Below are 14077 nucleotides of genomic sequence, written 5' to 3'. Positions count from 1 at the left end.
AATAAAAGAGACCACGTGTCGGCCTTCAACTGTGCGAAGAGTGATGGCTTCTACCCACTTGGTGAAATATTCTGTTGCGGCAAGGAAGTATTTGTGGCCATTTGAAGCTGAAGGAGTGATGGGACCTACGACATCGAAGGCCCACATAGAAAATGGCCATGGAGAAACAACGGATTGTAAATATGTTGCTGGCGCATGGATAGAAGGTGCGTGTATCTAACATTGTACACACTTCTTCACATAATGATAACAGTCTTGTTGCATAGTCTTCCAGTAGTACCCTGCTCTTATGATTTGCTTGACAAGGGTTTGGTAGCCGACGTGGCCACCACAAATGCCTTCGTGTGCTTCTCGCACAACTTCTTTGGCTTTGTCTTCGTCTAAACATCTGGAATACTCTGAACTGAATCCACGACGATATAGGATGTTTGCCAGAATGAAGTATCGAGTGGACATACGCTGGATTGCTCGCTGTTCTTTCTTTGAGAGTTCTGGAGGAAATTCACCAGTTTCTATGAAAGTTTTGATGTTGTAATACCAAGGCTTCTTCTTTTGCTCAGCCTGGTTTACCTGTTCCGCGGGAATGAAAGCAGGTTGGTCAAGTCTGTCAATTTCAAAAGAGCCACAAGATTCTCCATTCTTGAATGCCATAATGGAGCCTAAACTGGCTAGGCTATCGGCCACTTGATTAAAATCTCTCTTGATGTGGAAAATCTGAAATTCTTCGAACTTGTTGACAAAAGCCGAAACAATTTTCTGATAGGAAAATAACTTCGGATCTTTGACTTGCCATTCGGCTCGAACTTGATTGACAACAAGTAATGAGTCACCATAGGCATGTACTCTCTTGACATTGAAGTCTAATAGAATATTTAGACCTTGAATCAGGGCTTCATATTCAGCTATATTGTGAGTACATTGAAAATCTAACTTGAGAGAAAATGGAATCATCTCCTTCTCAGGAGTGATTAATAGGATTCCGACGCCTATTCCCGCCATATTCTTAGAACCATCGAAAAATAAATTCCAGACTGGAAATTGCTGGATATTGCAAATTTGCTCATCAGGGAAGTCATCTTCGGCTTTCACTTCTTCGGCCAGAGGAAAATCCGCCAATTGATCTGCAATTGCTTGGCCTTTGATTGATTGCTGCGAGACATATTCTAAGTCATACTGCATCAATAAAACTTGCCATTTTGCGACTCGTCCGCTGAGAAAAGGTTGCTCTAAGATGTATTTGAGAGGATTGAGTTTAGACAAGATTTTGACTTCTGATGCTAGCAGGTAGTGTCTTAGCTTCTGACACATCCACACCAGAGCTAGGCAGGTCTTCTCTATTTGAGAGTATCTCTTTTCATAATCTATGAAAGTCTTACTCACATAATAGATGGCGTGCTCTATCAAGCTACCTTCTTTGTATTGCGCCAAGAATCCACCGCATGCGACTTGATTGACTGAGATGTATAGCAAAAGAGGTTTTCCCAATTCTGGTGGCTTCAGGATGGGAGGATTAAGAAGATACTTCTTGATTCGATCGAACGATTGCTGGCATTCTGGCCCCCATTCGAACTTCACTCCTTTTCTGAGTAAGTGGTTGAAGGGCTCACATCTCATCGCCAAATTGGAAATGAATCGCCGGATTGACTGCATACGTCCTTGAAGGCTACGTAATTCTTTGAGATTCTTTGGGGGAGGCATATCAATGATAGCCTTTGCTTTGGCCGGGTCAACTTCAATTCCCTTTTTGCTTACCAGAAAACCCAACAGTTTGCCTGATTCGACTCCAAAGACACACTTTTGCGGGTTAAGCCTTAACTTGTAAAGAATAAGTCTTTTAAAGACTTGATCAAGTGCTTCGAGGTGATCTTCTTCCTCTTTAGATTTCACGAGAATATCATCAACATACGCATCCATGATTTTGCGCATCTGATCGTGAAAGATGACAGCCATTGCCCGTTGATACGTTGCTCCAGCATTCTTGAGCCCAAAAGGCATAACTGTATAGCAGAAAGTGCCCCAAGGCGTAGTAAAGGAAGTTTTGGATTGGTCGCGGGCGGCCAACTTAATCTGGTTGTAGCCGAAATATCCGTCCATGAAAGAGAACATGGCATGTCCTGCCGTGCTATCGACTAGAAGATCGATGCTTGGAAGTGGATAGTCATCCTTCGGAGTTGCCTTATTGAGGTCTCTGAAGTCTATGCAAATCCTCACTTTGCCGCTTTTCTTTGGGACAACGACGATGTTGGCTAACCAATCTGGGTAGTCAATAGCTCGAATAAATCCTGCTTTGAGCAGGTCTTCAAGTCCTTCCTTGACTTGTTGTTCTATTCTGGGATCCTTTTTTCTCAGCTTCTGCTTGACTGGCTTAGCATCCGGCTTTAAGACAAGACGGTGCTCGACCAATTTGGGGTCTAAGCCCGGCATGTCTTCATATGTCCATGCGAACACTTCTTCATGCCGCTTGAGAAAATTTGTAAGCCTTTTCTTTTCTTCCGGACTCAGACTAGTTCCGATCTGGAGAATTTTTGGATCTTCCTCTGAACCGATGTTGACACCTTCAGTTGGATCTTGTACTAGAGGAGATGGTTCGTCCTGCTTCTGAACTGTGGCGAACTCCGGTAATTCCTGAAGAGACTGATCGTATTCTGCATAATCATCTGACTGCTTTGCAATCTTATCATTTCCGATGCTTGCTTTGATTCTGTGAATTGCTGTCGACTTCTGAAAGGCCTTGGGATTGAGAATGAGCTTCTTGATTGTCCGAGAAGTCATTCTGAAATTTTGGAGAAAAAAAATCTGGTTCAGGCAAATCGGCCTATAGTAAGACAAGCAATCATTTGAGGAGAACCATGCATAAAATGGCATTGAATTATAAAATGATGAGACAGACAGAAAGGGAGTAGATGGCATCTGAATAGACAAAGAAAACTTGGAATTTTATTAATTGAATTGATCAGTGACATTGGTAAAATGAGACATTTATTTGAAAAAGAATAGAAAGAAAATAACAAATGGTCTTCATTGTGCTCCTTTGACAAAAACAGTCTTCCTTGATGAGCTTCCTCCGGAGAACCCTAGTCCTGCTCTGTGGGGACGATGTTTCTAGATCATTGGCTCGATGCGGCCATCTTCGTTCTTGCTGAGTCCCTTGAAGGGTTGATAGCCATGCTTCAGGAGTAAATCGAATCCCTTTCTTGACTTCATGAATTGAGGAAACAAGGGATGATCCTTAATGGTGCTGTAGTCGATTCGACCTCCAACCTTGAAGAATTGAGGACCTTTCCATCGTGTCGTGGCTACTGTGTGCAGAGATGGCTCTGATGGTGCCTGAAGTATTTCTCGATTCTCTCCGAGATTGATCTCTTCACTTTCCCTGATGCTGGGAATATCTGCATTGAATGATGGCCGAGGAATCATGGGCTGCGGGAGCCTTTCTTCTGGGTCTTCTCCTAGTATTGTGGTAATCATTCCACCTTTTGACCACTTCACACATTGATGTAGGGTGGAAGGCACTGCATTAGCATTGTGAATCCATGTCCTTCCGAGCAGCAAGTTGTAGGTTGGTGGTACATTAACCACGTGGAAAAGCACTGAATGCACTGAATAGTTGATAAACACTTCCAGGAATATCTTGCCCTTGGCCGTTTGACCATGATTGTCAAACCCATAGATAGTGATGGGATCCGGAATATATTCTTCATCCTTGATCCCTAATGCCTTTGCGGTCATTTCAGGGCAAATATTGAGGCTACTGCCTCCATCGACCAACACATGCGGTACTGTCATTCCTCTGACCCGAACGACAATGTAAAGAGCATTATTATGAAAGGAATGAGGCTTTGGAAGGTCCTCATCCGAAAAAGTGATTGGTGCATTGGTCATGGCAGAGTTCACAATCTGTGCCATGTCTTCTGGAGTGGTACTGGGTTTAACTTTGATTTTCCTGAGTAAATCATCCAGTACTTGCTGGTGCTTGCTAGAATTCTTGGCCAAGTCAAGGATGGAGACATTGGATAAAGCGGTCAGAGGCTTCTGACTTGACCTTTCTGACCTTGGTCTAACGATTTGCTTAAAGAAGTCAGAAGTTCCTTTTGACTTGGGAACTGACTTCACAGGTGCTTCCGCAACTTTCATTTTACCGAATGCTGAGATTAAGTCCATCTTCTTAGAATCTGGAGCTGCTTGTCGTAGCACTGTCACCTGATGCTGAACTTGGAGATCTTGCGCAGAACATGGCTTGATATGTTCATGCGGTAGAAAGGGGTGTGCAGACACTACTGCTGTGGTGTGTGAAGGGAAGGGGTGATTGAGAATGTCCATTTTCTCTTCTTCTTCTCCTTCTACCAATAGATTTTTTTCAATGAGGTCTTGTATGATGTTTTTGAGAACAAAGCAGTTCTCAGTGTTGTGCCCTACTGTCCTATGGAACTTGCAGAACTGATCTTTCCATTTTCCCATGGGCACAGGGGGATCGGCCAATCTGGGCAATTTGACCATTTCTTTCGATAGCATGTACTCGAGCACATCTTCGAGTGATTGGTCAAGGGGAGTAAACTTTCTGTCGTAACTCCATCCTTCATGTTTGGTCTTCTCACGCAGTTTTGGCCCTTGATCCTGCTGAGGAGGCTTGCTGAACTGAGGGGCAGGCTTTGCTTTTTGGTCCTTGTTGTTCGAACTGCCTGTGCCGTAGCAGTAATCTTTCTTCTGCCCTTTGTGCTGATTTCGGCCTTTGCTGTTGTTGTTAGCAGAATAAGTGAAGTGAGCTTTCTTCTTCTGCTCACCTTGGGAGTTGATCTTGGAAAAGGTAAAGCCTTCATAGAGTCCATTTTCCACACTTAGTTTGAGCCATTCGGCTCGTTCAGTCAACTCAATGAAGGTCCTGGACGGCGCTGTGGAGATTAATCCTCTTAACGGCTGCGAGAAATTGTTGAGGATTAAGGACAATGCATGCCTTTCCGAGATAGGATCTCTCATCTTATTACAGGTTGATCTCCATCTGTGAATGAAGTCCCGTGCCTTTTCATTCTCATTCTGCCTTAAATTGCAGAGATGACTCAATGTAGGAAGCGCCTCTGTGTTGAACAAGAAGCGTTCAATAAAGAGGTTAACAACTTTGTCGAACTCCTTGAGCTCGATGGGGTTGATATGCTCAGCATACCACTTAGCTGCAACTCCTTTTAAGCTGCGGGGGAAGCATAGAAACAATGCTCGGTTATCCCTCTTAAACCGAGAGCATTCAGCAAAGAAAGTGGCGAGGTGCGCTTTTGGGTCGCCAGAGCCATCGAACTTGATGAATTTACGAGGGAGATTCTCCAGGTCATCATCCCCTTCTAAGCCGTCATAAAAGTCCTCACTGGTGAAGACTTTCTTGCCCTTGTCGCGGGCTTGCAGATCCTTGACAACTCGGGCCATTTCTTTAAACTATGCTTGCAAAGGTTCTTCTTTATCTCTGCTCTTTGATCTGCGGCTTTTACTTTGGCCACGCTTCTGAAATGCCGGAGGCACCTCATATTCTTCATCTGTGTTTTCAGTTGAGTCTGATTCATCTGAAATCTCTTCTGGCTGGATCTGCTTCTTGGGAGCCTTCTTACTCCTACGACCATGGAACTTTTCTCTGAATGGATTCCTTTCTGAGCTGGTCCCGGGCTGCTCATTCATCATCTTATTCATCATTTTTCTGAACATGGCATACATCTGAGGGTCTATGCCGTCATCTTCTTGCTGCTGCTCTTGACTCTTCTCGGATCGAGGGGAACCCATTTCTTCTTCCGAGGCTGACGAGTACTGGGATGCCGTGGTTCTTTTGCCTGATCTTGTCTCAACCATCAAATGGTATGGATGCTCTCTGCAGGGCAAAGACCTGATTAGATTATAAAGGAATTAGCTTTTGGAAGAAATATTTGCTGAAAATATGGTAGACAATTTGGAAAAGATGTCCCATTATTAGGGACTGAGTCGTCGTGGGAATCACGACAATTGTGTTGTCATTCCTTCTGCAAAAGAAATAAACAACGAAAATATGCCTTGTTACCTAGGCGAGGTCGTCAAACCACAATGGAAAGAGAGACAATTTTATAGAAATGAGAAAAACATGACTTTATTGATCTTGACAAAGAGGTGGGGGACAGACGATTTGCCACCATTCACGATAGTCGGCAGACACTCTAGGGCCTGGAAAGATTTTAAGAGAGACAAAGGAATCCCAGCCGTAGCGGGCAGAATGATATGCCCCGGACCATTGTGCGGAAGTGAGATCAAACTCTGTCATAACTCCTGATAACAGTCGGGCTTCGACATATTGCTGCCTCTGGGAGAACTGTCGAACACATCTCTCTGGTTGGTAGTAAGTGTAAAAGAATGGTCCTAGCAACTTGAACCGCTTGCCATAAGCGTACGTATATCGGGGAGGAGACAGCTGCCGATCAAAATAGTCCCAGACTACGTCATCTTCTTGAATGTTGTTGATCATAGATCGGTACTGCGCCACTGGAAGGAGTTCTTGACCATTGTATCTGAAAGAGCTTGCTCGGGCTGGAACATGTTGGAAAAACCAGGATTGAAGTGCGTAGATGCATCCTTCAACTAAAATGGACTCTCCGAGTGAAAATCGGGTCAGACCTTGATATAGGAAAGCGAGCGCTGCCATGGCTATGGAGAGGCGATTGGTTTGCCGACTTCCCCATTTTCTCATAAGTTGGATTATCCTGATGTCCATGTAATTCTGTTCATCTGGGAAAAGGGACAGTCCTACAGTGCATAGAACCATTGCATTCTGAATCTTTTCTTTGGCTGTTCTTGAAAGCGAGCTGACTTCGACGAAGGTCCCGTACTGGCGGTACAACTCAAGTAGGTACACATATTCATTCCCTTCCAACTGGATCAGGGGCCAAGATCGGCGGCCTATCATACGAGCCAAGGAGTCTCGGGGGTCCAAACCCTTGACATTAATAAGGAATTGATGCTCTAATGGGTCTCCTAGTTGACCGGCTGGTTCTGGTAATCCCATGATTTCTGAAAACTCATCCATTAACATGGTCATTTCTCCCCATGGGAACCAGAAGGTACACGTTCGAGGATTCCATCGCTCCGCCATTGCATGGATCAGGTTGCCATTGACGGTCTGCTTTCCGACTGCTGATGCCAGCTCTAATCCGCACTCGCTCAAATGGTCCGGGAACATTCGGGAAAAGCTCTTTAGCCAGGAATAATACCACCGGGGAATGAAAGTTCCGGTGCTAAGGGCTCGATGTTCAGGACGACCTTGTCGCACCTCGAAGGAGATGTGACCTTCAGGAAAGATAGGATCGACTTGACTGGATGCCATCGAACTGAAAATAGAGAAAGACTCAGAATGAGACTTAGGAAAATGTGAGAAATTTTAAAAAAATTTTGCAGGCAGGATAAAAATGCAGCTAGAAATTCGAGGTCCAGTAGAAAGGTAGAATGTAAAATCGCCTGGAGTTTTGGAAGAAATGGGATATTTGAAAATCATCCAGGGTTTGAGAAAACATCTTGTGGAAAATAAAGATATTTGGAAAAAGACCTAATGAGTTAAAAAAAAAAAACATTGGGAAATATAAAGAACGGAGAAAATCATACATACAATCACATCCTGCACAAACATTTATGCACATTCAGCACTCCCTAAAAGGCTGACTCTAGATGCATCAATTTGAAAACAGCTGTAGGACCTTAGTCCTAACTCTAGGTTCAGATCATCTTTGTCCAATCCAGTTATGCCGATATACCCGAATCGGAATCCGAGGTACGTGGCATATAGTTTCAACTCCGGTTCTAAGGTAAGGTTTTCCAACATCCTTGAGCACCAACCGATATACTTCGGACTGTGGCCCGCGGTACGTGGTAGGGGGGTGTTAACCCAAATAATTGGCCCAGTTGTGAGGCTCTGTCCCAAACTATGGTTCTGGAAGAGAGCCCAGCAACGTGAAGACCGGGTAATGATAGGTAATGGAGTTTTGAAAAATGATCACATGCAAGAAATAGAGGGCTCTAAATCCTAGAGAGATAGATTTTGAAAATTTTGAAGAAGCATACATTGTTTGCATTCAGATCCTAAATTGAGGAGGGTTGTATTTAGACCTAAGTCTATGTGAGCATGAAAATTTCTCCTCAATATGGTCCTACCAAACCATGCCTAAGCTATATGCAATCAATGTCAGCTAGGTCAGAATCTAGGCTCCTAGGTTCGCATGATAGCAAAAGTAAAGAGCTGACATTTTGTGAACATAATTTTGATAATTAAACTACGTCAAGCATAATTTAGGTCAGACAATGATAGGTCCCATCACGGTCGCCAAACCTGTTTTCGTCGCGAAATTTTTCCCGTATTCCCTTCCTTGCGGAAGAGAAAGAGGGAAATATTTTCACGATTCAAACTTGACCGGATTTTGGAAAATGTTTTGAAATACTCGCATCCGTTTTGAAAATTGCGGGAAAATCCATGGGATGGGGCTCGACCTGTCGGTACGAGGTTCGACCGTTCTTGCTGCCTTTAACAGGGGTTGATCATGCATATAATTCAGGGTTTATTAACATTTAAATATGCATGATTTTATGAAATAATGTTTTAAAAACCCAACTTTATGTTAGTTTTTGAGTAAATGTGTTAAAATGATTTAAAAATAGAAAATGCATGAAAAATAGTTTTATTTTTACATTTTTATACATATTTTAGTTTTTGTGATATTCATAGTAGTTTAGTTTGAGTTTGCAATTAAAAATGAAAAAAAAAAAATTATAGAAAAATATTTTTTCATTTTAAGTGTTTGTTTTTTTTAAAAAAGAGAAAAAAAAATTTTATAGTTTTTTTAGTTCTTCATAAATAAGTTTTGTTTTTTCTTTGAAAATTTTATATAGTTTTTGATTTTTGAAAATTGCAAAAATAAACACAAACCGGTTCATCCGGTTTGCTTTTAAAAATAAAAAAATAAATAAATAAACAAACCGGCTTGAACCGGTTTGCATTTGTTTCAAACCGGTTCCAGCCGGTTCGTTACTTTTAAAACCCCCAAAATCGTAAAAATCGGGGCCTCCTCCATTTTACGCCTGAAACCTCTCCTCTTTCCCCTCTTTCACTCTCGTTCCCTCTTTTCTCACCCTCCTCCACCAACACCGGGCCATTCCTTACCTACCTTCCCTTTCTCCCTCTTTCTCTGTCAAATCCGGCAACCGGCGGTGGTGGAGCTTCCTTCCGACGACGGCAGCGGTGGTGGAGGTCGCCAGCTTCTTCCCTCAGATTCATTCACGATGAGTGCTGAGTTCTTCTTTCCTTCTTCTTCTCCTACTTCTTCTTCTTCTTTATTTCTTCTTCATCCGATTTCTTCTTTCTTCATCATCTCCGATTCATCTGCTTCTTCTTTTTCTTCAGATTCTTCTTCTCTTTCTTCTTCCTCTTCTTCCTCCGATTCTTCTTCTTCTCCTCCAGATCTTTCTTTTCTTCTTCTTCTGATCGGATTCTTCTTCAGTTCTTCTTCTTCTTCTTTGTTTTTTTTTATGTCTGTTCAATCGATCATCTAGTTGTTGTGTCTTGTTTCAGAAAAAAAAATTAAAATGTAATTCACATTCATTTTCCTGTTCTGTTTTTCTTCCTCGTTCGGTTGTTTGTTTTTCATTCATTAAGTACTCTTTTGTATTAGTTAATATCGTGTTTACTGTTATTGAATTTCTGATTTTTTTTTAGTTTGGCACATTCCGTTTTACATTCTTTAGTGTGATTGTCTGTTTGATTTTTGTGTTACAATTAAATTTTCACATTCGTTATTTCATTTCCTTATTTTCTATTTTGTCTTTAAATCATTTCCTATCTGTTTTTTTTTAATTCATGTTTCATATTATCATAATTCTCTGTTTTAATTTCCTGTTTGCTATCATTGCATTAGTTCTGTTAGTTTCATAACTTTCATCTGCATTGTTGTTTTTCAAAAATTTCTATTATGCATCTTACTGAGTTTTGTTTTTTTTGTTTACTGAATGTCTATTGTTTTCACTAAATTTCTGTTGGTTACCTGCAATATAGATTGGTTAATTGTTTGTTATGTTTTCCTAATTTACAGTTTTAGTTTTAATATAGAGTTCAATCATTTCCTTATTTTCTGTTTTGTTTTTAGTCATTTCGTGTCTTTACATTCATTTCTCGTGCATTATTCAGTTTTTCATGTTATTCATTATTCATATTCATATTTTGTTTTCTGGAATATTTCATTTCCTTTTCTTCATTCAGCACTTCCTGTTTTTCAAATCTCCAAGTTCATGTTTTAGTCTTTCAGTAATTTTCTCTTTTCTGTTTTTTTTACATTTGTCCTGTCTTCTTTTAATTCTTTTAACTATTGTTTCTGAAATTTTAATTTTCCTGTCTTTCCTATTTCAGTTTGCTTTCAATTCATTATAAATTCATGTTTTGTTTAAGTCTCTTTTGACTTCATGTTTAGTGTAAATTCAGTTTATTTTCTTGCTTTTGTTGAGTAAGCATTAGTTATTAGTTAAGTAATTGTTAGTTAATTGTTTTCTAATTAGTTAATTGGTTAGTAGATTTAATTAGAATTAGTTTTTCAATTGTAATTAGTCATTTAGATGTCTTTTATGATTTCTTTCATGTTCTAGCTCTGGTACTGCTCGTGTCATTTGAATTGTGCAGGATAGCACAGACTGGAGTGGAAGCGATTACGTGACGCGAAGTACGAAGAATAAAGTCTTTTTGCTTTTATTTTTAGAATTAGGAATTTTAATTGGGTTTGTAAATATTGCACTTTATGCCCTCTGCGAAGGGTATTCATTTGTTGTAATAGTTAGTTGTTTTTACTTTTCTGAACATTTTTACATTTCAATAATTCGGCAATAAAGAATAGTTTAGATTTGTGTACTTGAATACGAATAATTCCCGTTCCCTGAGTTCGACCCGGTCTCATCCACTAGTGAGAACCGGTTTTTATTATTTGATGTCTGGTTTTCACATGTTTTACATATAAAAATCTTTTCAAAATTACAACGATTTAAAAGAAGACATCAAATTTTTGGCGCCGTTGCCGGGGAACGGCGTAATATTAGTATTCACTTTATTGCCTAGTGTTTGTGTGCATTTAGGTTTAGAACCACGTATGTGCATATCTTAGAGACGAGCTTAGTTTTCTGCACAGCCCACCTATTAGGACCCCTTAGAGGTGACTGTGTATGATTGGTACCGTACACATAGATTTCATATTTCGTATGCATAATCTCTGTTATGTGTAACTACGTGGTGTTTGTTTAGTTTTTGTTGTTTTTAGTTCACTCGCTTTGTGGTTTGCGTGGTTTGGCCGCTTAGTGCGTTAGTTAGGTAGAAAACCTAAAGTTAGCACGTGTGCTACACCGGTCTACTCTAAGGTGTACGCAATGGCTGACGATCATCAATTGATCCGTCCTTTGAGGGAGTACTTCATGCCAAATACGTATACTCCAGCCTCCTGCATCACGAGACCTGATGTAGGAGCGAGCCATTTTGAGATTAAGGCCAGTGGGATTCAAATGTTACCTTCGTTTTATGGCCTTAGCAATGAGGATCCATATCGTCATCTCGACGAATTCCTTGAGATTTGCTCGACTGTGCGAATTAATAACTTTGGAGATGATGCTATGCGGTTGATTTTGTTTCCGTTCTCTCTCAAAGATAAAGCCAAGCACTCGCTAAAATCTCTAGAGATGGTTCGTATTACTACTTGGGAAGGAATGCAAAAAGAATTTTTAAAAAAATATTTCCCAATTAGTAAAACGAATCAGTTTCGTAAAGCTATAACCAGTTTTTCTCAAATTGAGGGAGAACAATTTCACGAGTCTTGGGAGAGATTGAAAGATCTTCTCCGCAAGTGTCCCCATCACCAAGTGCCTCGTTGGCAGTTGGTGCAGTATTTTTATGACGGGCTTACTGAAAAGCATCGTCAAATGGTTGATTCGTCTTGTGGGGGCACTTTTATGCTCAAGAGTGAAGATGAGGCGTGGTCTCTATTCGAGACCTTGAGTGAAAACACGATGCATCATAATTTGTCTTCACGGTTCGATAGGACTACATCTCTGCCTAGTGGTCCTAGGAAAGTTGGGATTTCCGAAGTTGGGTCTGAATTAGAATTGCGTACCAAGGTTGACCAGTTGACTAGGAAGTTAGATCAATTCCTAGCCAATTCTTCGAGAAATCCAATAGAAAGAGTGTGCGAGATATGTGCTAGCCCTGCACACTGTGTTGCGGATTGTCCGGCAGCGCCATTATATCCTGAATTCGTTCAGGAACAGGTGAATGTTGCCCAAGGTTTAGCTAAACCCATGCCCGATTCATTTACATCTTCATATAACACAGGTTGGCGAAACCAGTTCAGTTCCCCATTCCATCAGCTCTCCCAGACACAGTATAGACCCAGTAACCCTTCACAAGGTTACTCACATCCTATATTTCCACAGGTTCATCCCCAGTATTGTCTACCTTCACCTCAGGAGCCCAGTCCAAGTTCATCATTTCAAGAAAAGATGTTAGAAGCATTTTCTGATATCAAGGCCACTCTTTGTTCCCACACGCAGTCAATAGCCAAGCTAGAAACTCAAATGGGACAGTTAGCTCAGACATTGAGTAGACAAAGTCAGGGGAAGCTTCATAGTCAGTCTGTTGTCACATCCAAGGGAGAGGATTCCATGTTATTTGACTTGCAACCTACTTCACATCATGAGCAAGTCAAATCTATTACATCCCTTCAGTATGGGAAGGCGTGTCACTCCACTCAGGAATCGACTCATGAGCCTCATATCAATTCTACTGACGAGTCGATCTCCATGATACCTCAACAGAAGGGGCCTTACTCACAGCATACCTTTTCATCATATAAAGCCCCATTTTCTCAGCCTTTAGGATCACCAATCGTTTTGAGTAAGCAAGAGGTGCAGATGCAGAAGGTGCTTGACCAAGTCAAGCCTGATCATATTCACCACTTGTCTGAAGTAGCATTCATTGATACTCGGTCGGTCCTAGACTCTCGATTCTTGACCAGTCTCTCAGATGAGACTAATCTCTGTTCTTCATGTCGAGAGAGTTATGATCCTATATTTGGAGGTAGAAGGGATGGAAACACAGTGCGTAGTGTCACAGATGACACTCTTTTCTTCATAGAACCCGGTTGAGTCTGACTTCATGTCCATTGATCTCATGGACGATGAAGGTTTTTCCAGGGATCCGTCTGGCTGGGGACGTGAAACTTAGCGCTTTATGGGAGGCAACCCATATTCTGTACAATTTTACATTTGTTGTTACGCTTTGTAGGTTTCATTTGGTTTTATTTTTCGTTTTCTATTTTTTTCATGAGTTTCATGTTTTGTCATGTATATATTGCATTCATTATATTCATAGAACGTGCATTTTTAATTCATGCCAGGTCATTCTACTTTTTTCCCTCATTTATTTCTCTCATGTGCATTCACGTAGTTTCATTCAAGCATGGGGGAGTGCCACTGGGACAGTGTCATTCAAGCATGGGGGAGGGTGTAGTTTGCACACCTTGATATTTCTGTTTACGTTCTTGCACATGTTTACACATCTCTCATGAAAAGTAGATTTTTAAAGAAAGAGTTTAAACTTATATGAATGTTATTTCAAATCTGATGTTTTTAGAGGATTTTTTTAAGCCCCACGAAATTTTTTTCTGACATAGATCTAAAAATTATGGTTGTTTATGTGGATTTCGAGGAAATGATGATAGATACATGTTAGAGTTTATTTTGAATCATAAATATGAATATGCATAGTTTTATTTTTGAAAAACTAAGCAAATGAACAAAAGCATAAAAATGAGCTCAAAAAGTGAGAAAAAGCATGCGTTAGGTTGTTTGGATAATTCCACAATCCTTAGTAAATGGAACTTAGATGTAAGTTGAAACTTTTAATTCCATTTTCGAAAAGGAGAGTGGAAAACTTCATGATCCTAAGTAACTGAGAACAGATACAAGTTGAAATGTTTGACTCTCATGTTATAAGGGTGAATGAAGGAAGTCACTTTTATGTCTTAGTTGATATCTTTTGATATATATTGAAAAAGTATAAAAGATA

Source organism: Nuphar pumila, chromosome 7 (assembly GCF_984573655.1).
Source record: "Nuphar pumila chromosome 7, dmNupPumi1.hap1.1, whole genome shotgun sequence".
Lineage (NCBI taxonomy): Eukaryota > Viridiplantae > Streptophyta > Magnoliopsida > Nymphaeales > Nymphaeaceae > Nuphar > Nuphar pumila.
Note: the sequence above shows the minus strand (reverse complement) of the source record.